The sequence below is a fragment of the Haliotis rufescens genome, unplaced genomic scaffold, assembly GCF_023055435.1.
Source record: "Haliotis rufescens isolate VD_foot unplaced genomic scaffold, xgHalRufe1.0.p SCAF_23, whole genome shotgun sequence".
Lineage (NCBI taxonomy): Eukaryota > Metazoa > Mollusca > Gastropoda > Lepetellida > Haliotidae > Haliotis > Haliotis rufescens.
Window position 1 is genome coordinate 2,375,969 of NW_025963924.1, and position 19,111 is coordinate 2,395,079.

The window sequence follows — 19,111 nt, forward strand, 5'->3', positions numbered from 1 at the left end:
CAGGTAATATACAAAATATATAAATATTCAAACTACTCAATTAGTACTAATTTGGGCCTTGGCACAAATACAGCGTATCAAAGGTTTTTATGTCTTTTTACACGTATAAAGTGTGTAAAAATATGAACAAAACAGACTATTGTGAAACTGAGCATAACCAGGTGTTAGTAGATCAAGGTGAATGTCCATGACCTATGACAACTTGACGACAGGTGAAAACAGGTGCTTGAAACCCACGTGCATGTGATTTGTCAGTGGTTAGTGATTTGTGAGTGGCATTGTGGGATAGTGAATCATCGTCAAAATATCAGAACGTAAAAGTAACATATTCCCTTCTCAAACAACAACTTAAATGTTATTATTATGATGTACATTTTGGACTTAGTTTTATTTTTTTGAATGTTGAAAGTGACTACAAATTACCTCCAGTAAAGTACATTTTGTATTGTGCACGGAGATAAAACTAGCAAATCCAGACTAGTACTTTTCCAGTTGTTTTGTTATTTCGTATTTACATCTACGTAATGCTTTGTGTCGATTATTAAATCCAGCAAAACAGGTTTTTTTTCATTTCCATGAGTACTTTAATTCCATGGTTTTTGTGATGTCCACACAGTTGCAACGAGAAACACGTGCTGCCATAGCACGAAACATTCCACTTGGATCGACAACACACACAAACCGAGGGCGGCCATTACGCTTCACAAATGAAACAAGCACTACAGTAACGTTTAATGCATCTTCTATGAAATAAAAGCACATGTGGTCAAAAGACTGGATCAGCACGTAACTAAACTCATTTAGCATCAGACACAGCGAACTGGACAAGCAGCTCAAACCACGCGTGACGCCATAGTCTATCCGTTCAAAACATCATCTCCAGTAAGTTTGGGTGGCTTCATCGCGCAGAGCGCTAGCCTGCATTTCATATCATTTCAACCCGCAAAGGTTGATCAAATAAGATCAAAGTAGTGTAGGGTATAAAAGACCTGAGTGGATAGAAAAGGAGAGAGAAAAGAAGAGAGCGTGTGACAGACACCGTGCATGTGAGTGTAGAGAGAAAGAGGAAGAGGAAGTGCTTGGGAATGGCCGCAAGTGCTTGCTGGGACAATGTCCAAATATAGAAAGAGTCGGCCATATAAATGTGACGTCATAAGCTGCGGAAGCTTCCGACATCCATCAAACACCAAGGCGTAAGTAAAGTCACTGATTGTTTTAAAAATTTCGCAAAACACGTGTATATAGACTAGTAATGGTTCCGTATTAGTAAATAACGATGTTTGAACCGTTTATCTGTGTATGTGTACAAGCGATTGGCCCATATGTCGCGGTGTGTGGCGAGAAACACACATCGATGGCGAGCGAGGCGGTGGATCTGACAGACTAAACACACATTGCTTGGCTGATTCTAACCTTCCCAACAACTCTGTGTAAAATAGGAACTCCAACACCCTTAAACTTTTCAGTTGTGTACTAAGGTGTCAGTGAGTGTTTTTACCAATTTGTATCAATAGAGAAGATACGCAAAAATACCAGTAAATGTGGCCCAAACGTGTTAAATACACACTCAATTTGAAACATATCATGAAAGTCTCGTGAAAGCATATTGTTACAAGCATTTAATTGTACATATTCAAATGTTTCAAGTAATCTCATATCAAGTAGGCTGTTGTGTGAAAGGTTGTAGCTCATATTGATCACAGTGATATGTTATACTGATTATATCAAATCTTAGGTTCATAAAGATATACTAGAATCATAACCAACTAATGCTTAGCCTCATATTACTCATTTCGACTATATAATTGATTGCTAATGTATGTGTTCACAGTTTGCCCTCATAGGGATAGGCCAGTTACTGCTGATATGACTGAAAAGATGCTGATGGGGATTGATCTATATCTGTGTTTACTAGTGGGCGTGGCAATATTGGAGCTGTCACTGTGTGCATGTTATGGTGGATAAATTTTGTATAAATAATGCATAACAGGTCTGTTGTAATTAACGCGAAATAATTCCACACGATTGCGAAGACAAATGATGAGACAAACATTCCAAAATTGAACCGCATCAACATTCAAGTTATGTCGTCACATCACATGTTTTCGAGCCTCACCTCTTTTCGGGCTCTTTCAAAACATGTAACCTCATGCTTAATATTGTAATGAAGGTAGTCACTTCAAAGCCCACTGAAGACATCAAAGTGTTTGTCATTTGTCGCTGAAATTAACAGGGCTCCAGGTAATTTTTCATCATCAGGAGTATGTACTCATTATTATTTTGATATAGGAGTACTGGCAAAACTAAGGAGTACACTTAGGTTACTGAATGGAATTTAATGGATAAATCTTGAATTTCATTCAGATATGCACCACAACATTGCTGCTCTCGTCTAAACAGGTTAATAAACAATAAATAATACTTTTTAGTTGTTGTGCATGTATGTCTATTACATATGCTCAACACCCTCTTGGGCATTCAGTATATTATTTTTGCAGGGAGTGGGGGGAGGGAGATTCATATATTATGAGCGGAATGTTTTTACATCGTAGGTAAACAAATAAATAGATAATAGATAATTAATTCAAATTTGAAATTTGAGATAAAATATAAAGACTTGAAGATTTACCATTTTAATTGTATTTCCAGTTCTGCTAGTCATTGTTTTATATGCTTTTTTGTTGTTGTTTAACATCGCTCTCAGCAGTATTCCAGTTATATGACGGCGGTCTGTAAGTAATCAAGTCTGGACCAGACAATCCAGTGATTGGCATCGATGAGCTTATCGCTATTGCCAGATATATTTTACGTATGGAACAATATACCGGTAACCGGTCATTGTTGAAAACTCGCGAAAACTCTATGTTGACATATAATGGTCAAACTACAACAAATATGGCATTTGTAAAACCTTGTGGATGGATCAAAGTCATCCTTGACAGTGTCAATAACACTGATATTATGGACCAAAACTTTGGTGGATCAACGTGACATGTTTGATGAGAAAGTTCCTGACAAGTCTGATTTGGGTGTGAAATTAATTAATTTTGTACCTGCAGACAACAGACATATTGTCATAGAGGACATCAAATGATGATATGCCCGTTTTATTACAACTTAATGAGTTTCTAATGATTTGTTACAGACCACAGATAATAAGTAACTTTAAAAAATTGATCTTTTATATTCTGCAAACATTTATGAAAATTATTGTCACGTTAGCAGGAAAGACTGTCACTGACAACTGTTAGACACTGATAATCTATAAATAAGTATCCTAGTCACTCAATTTCTGTAGTATGGTCTGTGTCTATGTGTCATGGGCTATATATACCATATGTTAACAATGCCAATATCAGAATAACAGTGGATGTTTTGTTTGTTTATTTGTTGTTTAACACTGCACTAAGCAATATTCCAGCTATATCATGGCGGTCTGTAAATAATTGAGTCTGGACCATACAATCCAGTGATTGACATAATGAACTTCAATCCACGCAATTGGGATTGATGACAGGCATCAACCAAGTCAGCAAGCCTGACCACCCGTTGCCCTTAGTCGCCTTTTACGACAAGCATAGTCGCCTTTTACGGCAAGCATGGGTTGCTGAAGACCTATTCTACCCCGGATCTTCACAGAACAGTTGATGTAGACTGATGATTGACTGAACAGTATCTTCCTGACCAAGAGCGTCCACTAGCCTATTTATCAGAAGCTAGGTTTCGATAGAGGCTAGTGGGCACACTTGCTTTGACTGGTTACAGTATAAACTATTACTTAATCAGTGTTCAAAATGAGACAGGGGCGTTGGGGTAGCTCAGTGGTTAAAGCGTTTGCCTGTCACGCCAAAGGCCTGGGTTTGATTCCACATGCGAGTGCAATGTGTGAAGCCCATTTCTGGCGTCCCCCCGCCATGATATTTCTGGAATATTGCTAATAGTGGCTTAAAACCCTACTCACTTACTCCCCCCCACTCAAAATTGGGCTTGACAGTCAACATGGTCAAGGGGTACTTGTCATTACCTTAATGTTAAAAGTTAAGGATTTAAGGGGTCCCTAGATTCAATAAAAATAAGCATAAGAAAAGACCTCTAAGAACCTAGGACCACCCTTAATTTTGAACACAGTTCCAGATAGTATGTCATTGTTTTGATCATACAGGGATATATCTGCACCTGCTCAAAGGCCAGTATTCTCCCAAAATCTGCAATGAACATCAGTAACCATTCCAAAATTGGGATTTAAAAAAATCCCATTGCATGTTTTTCAACAAATGTTATTGCTTTGGAGAGGTGACTTGTATTTCACTGATAACAGGACCAATAAAGAAGAGGCTTTAATGCTTAGTTTAATGTTATTGCATTGAATGCAATTTTATAAGAATTTGAAAATATTTTTCTCACTGTGCCTGCCAAGGGCACTTAGTTTGAAATCCTAGATAAATCTCTGACATACTGTCAACCGGTGCTTTGATTGGCCCAGACTCGGGTGAAATGACTGGAACGGTGCTGACTGGTATAAAACAACATTCACTAACAAACACTATTGTATCAGTTTGGGCCCAAAAGTTGTATGTCTACTAGCCTGAACGAGGTTATTGTCCCCCGCCGCGCGAAAGTGCGAAGCGGGGGATATAGTATTCACGACCGTCCGTACGTCCCACCTGTTTGTTGCCGCGATATCTCAAGAACTAAACACTGGATTGTCTTCATATTTGGAACTATGGTGTATATACAGACTCCACAGACACCAGTCGGTTTTGGTGACCTTGACCCCATTTTCAAGGTCACAGCAGGCAAATCTGCTTTTGGAGTTGGAAAACGGTGTTGCCACGATATCTCAAGAACTAAACACTGGATTGTCTTCATATTTGGAACTATGGTGTATATACAGACTCCGCAGACACCAGTTGGTTTTGGTGACCTTGACCCCTTTTTCAAGGTCACAGCAGGCAAATCTGTTTTTGGAGTTGGAAAACGGTGTTGCCACGATATCTCAAGAACTAAACACTGGATTGTCTTCATATTTGGAACTATGGTGTATATACAGACTCCGCAGACACCAGTTGGTTTTGGTGACCTTGACCCCTTTTTCAAGGTCACAGCAGGCAAATCTGCTTTTGGAGTTGGAAAACGGTGTTGCCACGATATCTCAAGAACTAAACACTGGATTGTCTTCATATTTGGAACTATGGTGTATATACAGACTCCGCAGACACCAGTTGGTTTTGGTGACCTTGACCCCTTTTTCAAGGTCACAGCAGGCAAATCTGTTTTTGGAGTTGGAAAACAGTGTTGCCGCAATATCTCAAGAACTAATCGCTGGATTGTCTTCATATTTGGTACTATGGTGTATATACAGGCGGGGGACATTTCGTCACTTTGTGACAAATACTTGTCATCATAATTTTTAGTAGGTTTTAGTGTTATTACTGGTATATGGATTACTATTAACTGAGCTAAGTAGACCAAACAGAATTTTACTTGACTCAGGCTTCAGGTTAGTGGTTAAAGCTGCAGGCTGTTAGAATGGTTAAGAATAGAATTTATGTACCAGTAGCACTGATAAGGAGGTGTCATTGCTTTAAGTTTTCTGATGAGAAGGTTTCATGTTGGTTTCAGGGAATACTTATTACATGTAAGAATTGTTTATCAATGACTCATGGAACTATCATGTCTTCAAAGTCTTTTAGGATTTGGTTATTTAATCATGTAAATATAGGGAAATGATTAAAACTTTTCACAAACATGTTTGTGATTGTATTGGACAGAAATATGAGCCAGCTTTCCAATATATTTCTATTTAATTACTTTGCCAGTAGATACACATTAGACATAGGCAAATTGAGTTGCTTGCCATTACCTTCAGGACCGCCACAGATCTTTCTGCTTAATAAAGCAGGCACACTTATGGGAGTGTATTGATTATATATGACATTTATTTCCACGGAGTAATACTATAATTGATAATCCATAATAACTGTCAAATGTCTGCACTGTACAGTCAGTAGACTCCACATAGAGAGGCCAGCAGTGCTGGAATACCGACCACAGTTCGGGGTGGAGCAACTCCAGCAGGTATTCATTCCATCTCAATCTCTTTTTGAGAATTGGTGCTGGTTTTTGGCAGATGTTGGGGAGTTATTGTTTGGTACTGGAGATGCATTTACGATAGATAGCCTGTATGGGATCTCATTCACTCGGCCTTTGCAAGGAAATGTGGGTCGATGTCCTTTTAGCTTCTTCTGGAATGCACAAAGTCCCATGGTGGGCCCCGATGTGGGAAATTGATATTTGGATCTACAGTGATTCATTGTGGCAAGTTTTACGTTGATGGTGCCATAACTGCTTACTCATTCTTGGAAATTGTAACCAGAGCAGTCTTAAGAGACAGACCATTTGATATTCAGATGGGGGGAGGGGGGCTGGGATTTTATCTTAAAAAATATATTGTCCCAGAAAACTCTTGAAGAAAACAAATCAGCTTAAACTGAAAAAGTATCGAATCTCCAGTCTCTGGTGAGACTAAAATCAACTGAAAATGATGAAGAGCCATTTTGGACTAGTGCTGTAAATACTGAAGTTCTGAGACATGCATGCCACAGACTGCAATATGTGATGGATGGACACAAATCACCTAAAAGGATGCCATCAGACAAGCTTGGGCTAATTCGTGTCGTGGTCTTCAAACGTTTTGGCACAGACATGATTGGCAGTGATTATATACTGATTTTTGTTTAGGCTTGATGGCGTGATCATGTTATTAGCAATTTCTGCTTAGTAATCATTTCTTGTTTCTGTTGTCACATGTTAGACAGTTATTTGATATGATTTAGATTTCTTGAAAGTATATTTAACATGTCACCCTGAAATGGAAATTATGATGTGGGAAAGTTTGGAATGAAAACATAATTTGACCCAGCCATTGGTAATTGCAGTATCCTGTTACTTGTAATGGTTACATAACACATTTGCTGAAGATGAACTGATGATAATTTATTTATATTTCTAATGTTTTGAGTTTCATATGTCAACTTTGATAGCCCTCATAAATATTTAGTTCAGATTTAAAGATTGGTTGCCTAGCAACAAGTTAAAAAGCTATGTGTGAAGTATTGAGAATGAGACGGGGAGCATGACCTGATTTGCAGGAATCTGTTGACAGAACAGTCCTGGTTGGAAATAGAAGGGGGGGAGGGGGGGTTCTCGCTGGTTCATTTAGGGTCAGGAATGTCAAGCTATTTACCATGTTTACCATTCTGCAGCATCTAGCAGAAATTCCAGAAATACAAAGACAACTGAGATGGAATGCCACAAGTGGTTATTTCTGTTGAAACTGTGTGACGTGAGCAGCTGATCGTTGAGAATGGGGCATTTATTTGAAAAAGTAGAAGTGGTCTGAAGTGGTCATATTTATAGTGTAATGGGTGCAAATATGAATGTGTTGCAAATATCACAGTGTTTATCATGTTTACGTGATTTATTTTTTTCATTCATTCATTGCTAAAACATGTTTTTTTGGATTATTTCATAACAGTTTTAGAGCGTCTATTAATTCTCTTGACATGGTTTAACATGTTTGAGTATTTACTATTTAGACAATTCAGGTTTTGTTAATCATAATCATAATACAGGTTTTGTTAATCATGATCATAATACAGGCCTCAAAGTAGCCATATGGCTACAAGTATTTTTTTCCAGGTAGCCATGTAAAATCAAGAAGTCAAGCCAATATTGTAGGTAGCCAAAAGCATTTGAAATTATCTTTATCAAATAACTATCATCATATGTACAAGTTACAGCACTATACTTGAATTTTGCTACTTGCGACTTGAACAATGATGCAATTTATGTTACTAGATTATATAGGTATATTCTCTCTTATCCAATGAGCATTGTCAACTAAAATAAAGTACCAATTACATTAATTTTTCTGTATTTTGGTTCATTGTTGACTTCAGAAGGAATTATTTGCGAGTACAATTATTAGCAGACATGTTTTACAATATCAGCTGTTATTATTTTTGTGTTTACAGATGTGAAGCAATAGAATCTAGACATCACAAGATATTATTCTAGGTAGTCATTTGGCTACCTCTGAATTTTTGACAGTAGACAAACTTAAATTTAGGTCGCATTTGCTACCGTTTTAGTCGCAACTTTGAGGCCTGTAATCATGGTAATTATGATTGTTGTAGTGAAAATTTTGATTTAATAATTGAAAATATCTAATTTTTATAGGCCACTATTTAATTAATTCATCTTAATTTTTACAAAAATGTAAGGTGGGAGCCTTTTTATTTATTTTTCAAACAAACTCTTCATTTATGTACCATTAACCATTATGTGCCATTATGTGTACATTAACTATCAATGTGAATCACATGAACATGAAGAAGTGTGAGTGTTTCGTAGGACTACACTTCAGCATTAGAAATTGGCACTAATCCTGTAGTCCTTACCAAACTGCCCAATAGTTAGGTATCATAAGGACTAGTAGAAATTTGCCTTTTTTAAGGGTTTTGCTATTTGTTATAATTATAGGGACTATTGAACTAAAAATCATAGTTTCTACCGCTGCATATGTGGTGTTTTTGATCAAGAAAAGTACAAAGTAAAAGCATGTACATGTATTGTGATACTTCTGAGTCAATATATTGATGCTAAACTTTTCAGTCAGACCCCCTAATTATTAATACTTTTTTGATGCTTTAAGCATTTTGTTGAGCGCTCTATTTCTGATCATGCTCATACACCATTATAGTAAATCGCTCCCTCTCCCTCGGTTTCTGGTCCTAGATCTGAAACATTAGTGATTGAATTCCTACACTTTGCTGTGGGAATTGACCATTGAAAAGTCTCAGAGACAGGAGGTCATCAACTGATAGACAATGCTTAAGAAATGCTAAAATATTTAAGAACTAACTCCAAACCCGATAAACAACTATGGCTCATTTAGCTGTAAATGTTGTAAGGAGCAAGTGCCTGTGTTCTATCACAATTTTCCTTTACATGGTTGGGCTATCTAATCAGCAGTGACACGGATATACATGTTTGAGAGACTGGACACGCCTTGTGCCCAGGATACAGGAGGGGCAGTCAAGGAATGCAACATCCCCATCACTGATGCCAGTACCGGCCAGCATCTCAACACATGTCGTCATGGTGATCACCATGTCATATTACATGTCTTGACTATGTAAACATGCTCTACAATTTCCTTGGAACTATACCTACAAAGTCATTACCTTCACTGACAAGTACATGTATAATGATTCTGGAATGGGAGAGTATTCCCATGTCAGACTGAATAATATTTCTGCATGTTCTAAGTCCTGTAGCAGGGATACTTGGGTTATGAACAAGTGTTTGAAATTAGTAGTCAACTAGCAGCGAGTCCACCATTTGATTATATTTTCAACCAACAGTAAACCAGATTCTTTATGATAGGAACCTTGAATTGGGAGAAAACCCACTCTTCTCCAAGAATTTGCTGTAACACTGAAAGATAGGAATTTGAATCTAGTCACACAGTGTTTCGAGAAGCTTTTCATATTTCAATCTGTGCTGTTATTTTTCAATTTGATTTTATTCTTAGTCCATGATCATCATCATGATTGCTTCTTGACTTTGCAGGAGTATTTTGACTCTATTTTGAAATATATTTTAATGTTAATCAGTGAACTATTCATGACTGATTTTGCTAGCCTAAAGGTAATGTTGCAGTACTCATGATATAGGGCTGTGGGAAAGTGCATGTAGTTCTGAGAGCAGGCTGGTGTATTCAGTAGTGTTTGATATTGGTAGTATTTCAAGGTTGATTTGTTTGAATGAGCAACTGATTGATTAACAATCAATCGACCATGGAACATGTGGAAAGGAATAGCAATTCTTTCAGGTTATTGTGCATACTTGTCAGTGTGCTTGCAAATATTGATAGACTCACAATCTTTCAGTTCATCATGATTGATGCTTAAGAAGTAATTGATGCAGAGACAGTTAAAATTAATAAAAAAGATGGTCTAATGTTAAAATGGTCTAGGGGGTGGGGCTGATGTTTGTGTGCTAGATTAATAAATATCATACTTCTTAAAGACCCAAGGACCCTTTTCACTGCATTCTTATCAGGAACATTTTCACAGAATGAATAACTGACTTGTACGTGCTTTAGACCTTGCAAGCTATGACCTGGATATTGTCAGGTGCTTTTCACCAAGTCTCTTATCCTCCACAATACATATGACATGACCCAAGTTCACCTAAGCATTGAAACATTATTCATCACCTTAACATGTTAACAGTTCATGTTATATTTAAAGTAGTTTTTCCCATATCACATGATGTCATTCATATCATGAATATCATGAATATGACATTGGCAGCACAGTTAAACATGTTGGTTCATTCACATGATTAGCTATCACTGTACAGTTTTCATAATTAAGCTTGAAAATCAACGGATCCTTGTCTTCCGTGGGGATTCCGGGTTAGAATTTGTCCCCAAACTATGCTGGTTGTAAAAGAGACAGTCAATCTGGTGGTTTCAGGAGTTGTTTGATAGCGTGTCCTCATACCCTGGCGGCATGGCCGAGACTCGCTTATATTTGCAGACTCCCGTCGTATAGCTGGAATATTGTGAATGGCGTTAAAAACAAACAAATAAACAAACACACAAACAACAGGCCCTTGCAGTGCAAATTTCAATCAGCCCAACAGAAAAGGCGGGCAGGCAGTTATTACGGACACTGGCAGGGACTATATGACTAGTGTCAACTCTGGTCCTTGTCATAAACCTATTTAAATGTAGCATGATAGAGGGGTCGCTAGATTCAAGTATCGTCACATCATAGGTTTTTGGACGTCGTAGGTTTTCAGACAAATGTTTCTTAAGTGTCCGAAAACCGATATCACAGGGACGCATGATAGGGGCAAACCTCGAAGACCCCAGGACAATTATATTGTTGCGAGTCATACTCATGTAGAAATGGCTGACAGAAAGAAGAAAGTATATTTTAGACATTGCCATGATTACACATCAGCATCTGAAGAATATTGTTGCTATACCGATCATATTTGCTGCCCCTGAATTGTTACAGCTCAAATCTAGAGCAGACTGTTGTCAATTATTTGTTATTTGTCTCTAATAGAGCATACCATTTTTCATCATTTGTTATGTATGTTAATATCAACATGCACTAAGCATGCTAAGAGAAGGGCTGACATTTGATGTAGTTGTGGAATTCAAGGTATCAGTGAAATCTCAAAATAACCTGTCAGATCTATTTAAGTATTATGATTATCCAGCGTTAGAAACTGGCACTAGTCCTGTAGTCCTTACCAAACTGCCCAATAGTAAAGGTATCCTAAGGACTAGTAGAAATTGGCCCATATTAAGGGTTTTGCTATATGTTATCATTATAAGGACTAGTGGACAAAAGCTGTTAGTTTCTAACCCTGATTATCAGTATTAAATGATTATCATTGAAAGTTCAATTTGAGCTTCATAGTTGAGTGGCTTTCAAACTTAATCCAGTAGGCAATATCTTGTGAACATTCAGTAACATGTAATAGACCAGACCATGTTTCTCATATTTCTACTATGTTTAAAGATGAACTTTTCTAAATGTTTGATCAAGTATTTAACATTTAAGAAGAAGTAATAATCATGATAATGAAATATGAAGTCTGGTGTTTAGATATAATTTCAAGAGCTATTGCAATGGGATTTTTGGCCTTATGCCTTATCTCTGGAATGGAAAACAAGAATTATCTACTACTCCAATTAAGATAGGAATATTTTTTTATCTCTCCATACTGGACTGCCTCCATGGTATAGTGGTAGAGTGTCCTCGTGAAGAGCGGAATCAATGTTGGGGGTTCGATCCCCTGCCGCGACACACATAGATTTTACTTGTTGTTACCCTCCCTGGCGGGCGACATCAAAGAGCCAGTTTACTGTGTCTGAGTGGGGTATGCATAATGAGTTCAACTGCAGCATAGTATATCAGTGGGTTAGCACTGAATAATCGGCAGCCAGTGCCAGCCACACACACACACATGTGCATGCATGTCACTATATAAGTGCAATAATCTTGGATGCGACATTAAACCGAATTTCACCTCACCTTATCTGACAATAGTACACAAAACTGATTCTCATAATATGTCGAGTGTATATAATTATTGAATAGAAGAGTATACCTGATTATTCCTATCAAATGTTGAGTAGTATAACTGGTTGGGCCTAAACATGCTGAATCATGCACAGAAAAAGTTTTAAAAAATGTAGTTATTAGAATCAATGAGAATAATGTTACTTATCATAGAATATGTAATGATTGAATGATTGAAATGTGTTGGGTTGTATGACAAGATCTACTGTGGTCAGTAGAAACAATGTTATCTGTGCCACGATGGAGTGCACAAGGAAGGAAGTGGTGTTCCTATGTTTAGTTGGCGTTCTTGTCTGTCCCCACTTGACGAGTTGAAGCCGACTGATCAGCTCAGGATTCGGCTGCTGAAATGTCGACTCCATCATTATACTGTCTGTAGAATAACAGCGTCTGGCCAGGGCGAGGAAGTAGGAGGAATATTACCGGCTCAGGATTGTTAACAGGTTTTATCAAACAAAATGATTTAATCTGCTGTGTCATACAATACAAGATTTGTTCACTGGAGCAGGTACAGAATGAATTTCAAGTTTTATCATTGTGATAATGACATCCTGCCACTTATTTGGGAAATCCTATAAAAGTTGCTGGTAAGGGATATTTTAAACTTAAATGACGCTCCCCATTATGCTCGTATTCTTGGAAATTGGTTAATCCAAGTGTGTCATCATTTTCTGTGGTTAAATAACTTGGATGCAGTGCAAAACTTTTTTTTACTTTGTACAGCTGTAAAAAGGTGAATATTCGGCATGCTTATTTTATCATCATGATCATTGAAGGGGAAATTATTATTGATATCTTGATCATGTTAGCATGGTTAGACATTTTAATGAGACATGCTATTTTTAAGATTGCAAATTGCGATTAACATGAATAACATGATTTGAAATAGGTTGACCTGTTGAAATGTAGCATGAGAATATTTTTGAAAACAGACCAAATGTTAGTAACTGAAAATAGCAGGTAATTGATTGGTTGAAACATTGATGGAACTGTAGACTAATAGATCATAAATGTTGTAGATGACCAACATTCAACATACTAACAGTGTTTGCAATTAATCATAAAAATCAAGGGGCCCTCAACATGCTCAATGTGATAACCCTGTTGGCCTAATGTTTAAATAATTAGGATTTAGGGGGATCCTACATATATATGCAGCAATTCTGAAGGTTTGGTTGTTTTGGTTTGTTATTTTACCCCGCACTCAGCAATATTCCAGCTATATGGCGGCGGTCTGTAAATAATCGAGTCTGGACCAGACAATACAGTGATTGATATCTTGAGCATTGATCCACGCAATTGGGATTAATGCCATGCTTCAACCAAGTCAGCGAGCCTGACCACCCGATCCCATTAGTCGCCTCTTACAACAAGCATAGCCACCTTTTACGACAAGCATGGGTTGCTGAAGACCTATTCTACCCTGGATCTTTGAACACTGGTCGCAATTCTCAAGGACCCCAGAACCCCACTAAACTTCAAACATTGATTATCTTCAGGGATTTATGTTGACCTGCTCAGAGGCTGATATTCAGCCACAAGTCTGCAGCAAGTGATTGTAAAAAGTTTCAATTTGAATTAAAATTTTGCCAATTCCTCAGATTTTACGAAAATGTGGACATTAAAATAATAAATTTTTGAACAATATCACGATTTTGTCCAATTTTTACTTACATTCCCCGAGCATCCCACATGATTGACATGACCATTCAAGACTGATCTTTGACCCAGCTGCGACAAGCAGTCTTTGCAACATGAACATCATATTTCTTACATGTTCACGTGAGACTTCACTTGACCCCTGAACCGGGAATAGCTTTGTGGAACATGACCTTGACCTTTATGGGCTTTTGTGCATCCGAGGAAATTGAAGACCATCCTACAGTTCATACGACTTGATCTCAATGGTCATTGAGAGTATGGGTGCTGTTATACATGGTATGCTGATTCACTACGACTGGGGTTTCTGAGATAAATATGTGACCGCTGGGACTGCCCAACAGTGAATAGCCAGACCAGGATTGATTCCGACTGTCTGCTACGATTACATTGACCCAGTAGATAGTTGAGATTGCATGCGCATGGTTTATCATTCCTGTCAATCATCAATCATATGTAACCATGGCAACCAGCATAGAGTAATTTATCATAAAACATAACACTGTCATCATGCTCATGTGGGGTATTTTTATTTCATGGATTTGATCGGTGAAAATGGAAATTAATTTGGAAATCAATTATCTAAGGTCGGCAAGCACACCACATGTTTGAATGGCAGCACTCAGCTGACGCGTGATGTACTTTTTAACTGACTGAATATGAAAGTTAGATGCATGAAATCAATTTTGGGCAACCTGCTTTGTTTTGAGTGTGACAAGCTCATCATGGAGGCATGCAAGATAACAAATATGTAAGATAGACTGATGTTCCAGTGTTCTTGACCAGGTTCATGAACTTGCTATATGAACGATATGAACTTCTAATGAACAGTTCATGATGTTCATTAACAGTTCATGATTTGAACAACTCAATTTCACTGGAACAACTCAATTTCACTGGGGTTAGACCCGTGAAGATCCAGGGTAGAATAGGTCTTCAGCAACCCATGCTTGCCGTACTTGTCGTAAGAGGCGACTACCGGGATCGGGTGGTCAGGCTCACTGACTTGGTTGATCCATGTCGTCACATCCCAATTGCGTGGATTGATGCTCATGATGCCAATCACTGGATTGTCTGGTCAAGTCACAATTACTTACAGACCGTGGTCTTATAGCTTGAATATTTGTGAGTGTGGCGTTAAACAACAAATAAACAAACATCACTGGGGTTCAAGTCTCTCTCTCTCTCTCTCTCTCTCTTTCTATCTCTCTTTCTCTCTCTCTCTTTCTCTCTCTCTTTCTCTCTCTCTTTCTCTCTCTCTCTCTCTCTCTCTCTCTCTCATATATAGCAAAACCCCTTAAAATGGCAAATTTCTTCTACTCCTTATAATACCTTAACTATTGGGCAGTTTGGCAAGGACTACAGGACTAGTGCCAATTTCTAAAGCTGATATTGTACACCCAGCCCCATAAGGGTCATAATATTTGGGTTTACAGTGAATAAACTTAAGCCCTGTCAGTAAGCAGATATGGATCTGTGTGCTTGAAGAACCTGTCGGCCATAGTTCAGTGTAGTTTAGTTGATGTCAGCATTACTGATCTTGTGTCTTAGCAGTAAAACGTAGTGGCAATTGAATCCAGAAGGGCATTACATGGTGTTTACGACAAGAGTGGGATTACAAATCAGTGGGTGTTCAGAGAAGGAGAGCCGAGCTAATTATCTGTGTTGGTGTAAGTCAGGGTAAGCCAGGCGGTGTAATCCTGTGAGTCATAACCAACCCTTGAGACCCAGCTGGTCGATAGTAGTCATGTGTGGCCTGTATACAACAGTTGACCTACTAAGCATGCTAAGTGTGTGATTACAGGGATAGACCAGCATTTGTAATACAGATTGAGTAAGATGTGTCTGCTGTTTTTGTAGTGTTACCGGACCATCCCTATTGCAGTGTTGACCTGTAATCGTACCTTGTTTTATTGTGATCGACGGACCGTACAGAAGACTCAGAGAAATGCATATATATTTTGTGTGGTTTGTTTGTTTTGTTTGCTCTCAGCAATATATCAACTATATGACGGAGGTCTGTAAATAATTGAGTCTGGACTAGACAATCCAGTGACTGATGTCATGGGCATCGATCAACACAATTCGGATACGATGGCAGGCATCAACCAAGTCAGCTTGCCTGACCACCCGATCCTGTTAGTTGCATCTTACAACAAGCATAGTCGGCGTTAGTCGCCTCTTACGATAACCATGTTTTCAAGGAATATATATTATTAAACAGTTACTTTGTGAGAGGCAGTTAGTATTTAGAATATTGCATGATTTTATCAACTTTTGATGGGACATTCTTCATTAGCATAAACAATCATTTGTACATTTTAGACTATCTTGGACAAAAAATATAAACTGATCAGAAGCCTTGTTATCGATTTTTTAATGGTGTTTGTGATAATCGAAAAAAGCATGCTAAGTGGAACATTAAATAACAACGATGCTGCTTCTTGGGTTGAGGGGCGGTGGGGTAGCCTAGTGGTTAAAGCGTCCACTCGCTCGGGTTCAATTTCCCATAAGGGTACAAGGTGGTACAGAAGCCCATTTCTGGTGACCCCTGCAATGATAGTGGTGGAATATTTTTAGCGGCATTGTAAAACCATACTCACCCACTCACTGTTTAGTTGTGCTTTAGACCATTTTGTTTCCAAGAAAGATTTCTACTGACAGTGACTTTGAGAAAGACCAAATCATTCTTCTTTCCTTTTTTTATTTTTTCATTTAGTATTTGTCCCTAGATTCAGACTGTGTGTGTTTATCATGTTTCTAGGTGTTTATCACCAGCTGTTTTGTCCAATTGTAATCAAGATGGCTTAATCACTGTTATGGTTTATAAGGAAAACAAGTGATTATTAAGGCCCAATACAAACATAATCACAATAATAATACTCTGCTACTTAACTGTATATCAGTATCTAGATCCACACCCATTAATCCCGAAGACATGAATTGTTATTATGCTTGTGGTCCGTGCCATCAAAGAGGGCATTTAATGGCCAATCAGTTAATCCTTGTCTAGCTGTGAGAGTGTTGTCATAACTACAGATATCACTGTCTTGTCTTGTTTGGATGGCCTTGATTGTTGTATACAGCTAGCCATTGATAACACTGGTTCACTGTATAAGGTCAGTAGTGCAGGTAGGGTGTATTCCATGTCAGGGTATTACGTAATCCTTGATACATTTTTCACATAAACAGAGGAATAGGTTCTAGGGGAAAGCATTGCGGTGGTTGCTGGACAGTTGACAGGTATGGTGGCATGTTAGGTCAGGGTGTGTGGGATAACGCATCTGGTCCAGTAAGTCCTGTCAACTTTTTGTTTGGCTGGTAAATAGTTAGGTTGAGCTACTAGTCCGTATACAGAGTACAAAATGAACACTTTTAGTCCAAAGTTCAAGACTTGTAAGATTTGTAATTCACAAGTGGTTCTTCCTTGTGGACTTGGAATTTACCATCAGGAGGTGACATTTAATCTTTAGCATCATTATAATCATTATCATCTGATTAGAACGTTGCTGAAAGACGAAGATGAGGTACATTGTATTGGATTTTGTTTTCACCATTTGGAAATTGTAGGCAATATTTTAGGCAAGAACAGGGCTACCTTAATGCATTTGTGTTTGCTTATGAACAGGTTTACATATGATGAAGTAGACACAATTTATGGATAACAACTCCTTTATTTACTGTAATTTAAAGGCAATGTTTTGGTATGGATCCTTATACCATTGACAAGCAATACATCCTTTGCTTGACAGCGGTATGAGGATCTATAGCATGTTTACGCAAGGTCATTTTTTTATCTTCTTTTACACAAAAGGTTCCACATATGTTTCAAAAGTAAAAACAGTGTCAGATTGTTAATATTATTTCAAGCGTTTTCTTATGCAGTCAGCATGGTCAGTTCTAAATGAACAACTTTTGTACTGTTTTGGTTTTCATTGTCTGCCTCATGATGCTCATGACCAACTGACCATGCTGACCTAGAAACATTCATTGAATTGGTTACGGTTTTATGATCACATCTGACTCCACTGGTCCTTTATTGCCATATTTAGCCATGAAGGTTTAATGTTCAAAATTAAGCAGAAACGTCGAGAGGTCCTTGTCATAACCCTAATTTAAAAAACTGTAGGGGTCTCTAGATTAAATTACAGTAGCATAAAACATGAGGGACAGACCATTAATTTTGACGTTATGTGATAGGCCTGGTATTTTTAAAAGGGAGAAGGTTTGTTCCAGAAAAATGTTGATTTATTTGTTTACATCAGCTTTGAACATGTTGAACATGTTTAAATAAAAAAAATTGGAGCTGGGTGTCCATAGTATACTAAATAGGCGATCCCTAACCAAGGAACCCTCCCTTAATTTCTAACACTATGTTCACTGTACACAGACATGATAGAGATGTGTGCAGCAGTTGTAGCCTGATGTCACCATGTGCATGTGATAGCCAGGAACAGGATGTATCCATGTTGACAGTTTTTGTTGTTAATTAGCAGCTTAACCAGGTCAATGTCAACAATCAAAGTGCAGTGTGTAGGATCATATGACCCTTGTACATGTTGTAAATTGCGATCAGGACTACTCCACAGACCCATCTAGTGGCTGTAATCCTATTAGTTTTATTGACGTTCTTGCGACATGGATGGTCAAGTGGTCGAACTCTTAAACCACCACAGTTTGTCGTGCAGAATTGTGTACCCTAATTGTAACAGTTCCTGCTAATCAAGGTTTACATCCTAGGTCTGCAGTTACTATATATATATATATATATTTTAACAAAGATGACATGGTATTTCAGTGCTTAAGGCTTGTCATTGTAAGATATAAGCACTAGCCAGATTGCCTGTGGTTAGTAAATTTGTCAGAGGTATAGATTACTGCAAGTTTACAAGCACTGGCTTGGGTCTTCAGTCAAACAGTTACCATGGTTACAGGTTAAATTTCGTGTTCTAAAGATCCAAATGTTCTCTGTGACTCAATGTATTTTACATGTTTGAGGAATACATGTACTTATGACCTTATAAGTATGGGTAACTTCCATAAAAAGACAAGGAGACGTTCATCTCCAGGTCAACGTGGCTAATGACATGTATGAGACTCATGTACCGGTAAGTTTTCACACCCGTCATAAAACTGATTTTCCTTGATGACACATCCATTGATGTCATAGGGTCAGCATTATATAAAGACTGACAGCTATACTGCCGACACTTGCTCCATTTCCAAGACAAGGTGACGTGTACTTCAGTTTTACATTTACTTTTAAGACAAGGATATAG

General features: G+C 37.9%; 1 protein-coding gene across 3 annotated transcripts in view; it reads left to right on the forward strand.

Moving 5' to 3' along the window:
* Positions 1 to 1,113: 1,113 nt before the first annotated feature.
* LOC124125080 (ras-related protein Rap1-like) overlaps positions 1,114 to 19,111 on the forward strand; it is a 37,883-nt gene continuing 19,885 nt past the window's right edge. Inside the window, exon 1 of one of the 3 annotated variants that reach the window (XM_046488400.2) lies at positions 1,114 to 1,193. The gene's annotated coding sequence lies outside the window, so the exon portion shown is untranslated. Of the gene's footprint in view, positions 1,194 to 12,524; positions 12,682 to 12,725; positions 12,761 to 19,111 lie in introns of those variants that run through there. The other 2 variants (XM_046488402.2, XM_046488401.2) reach the window with 2 other exon arrangements.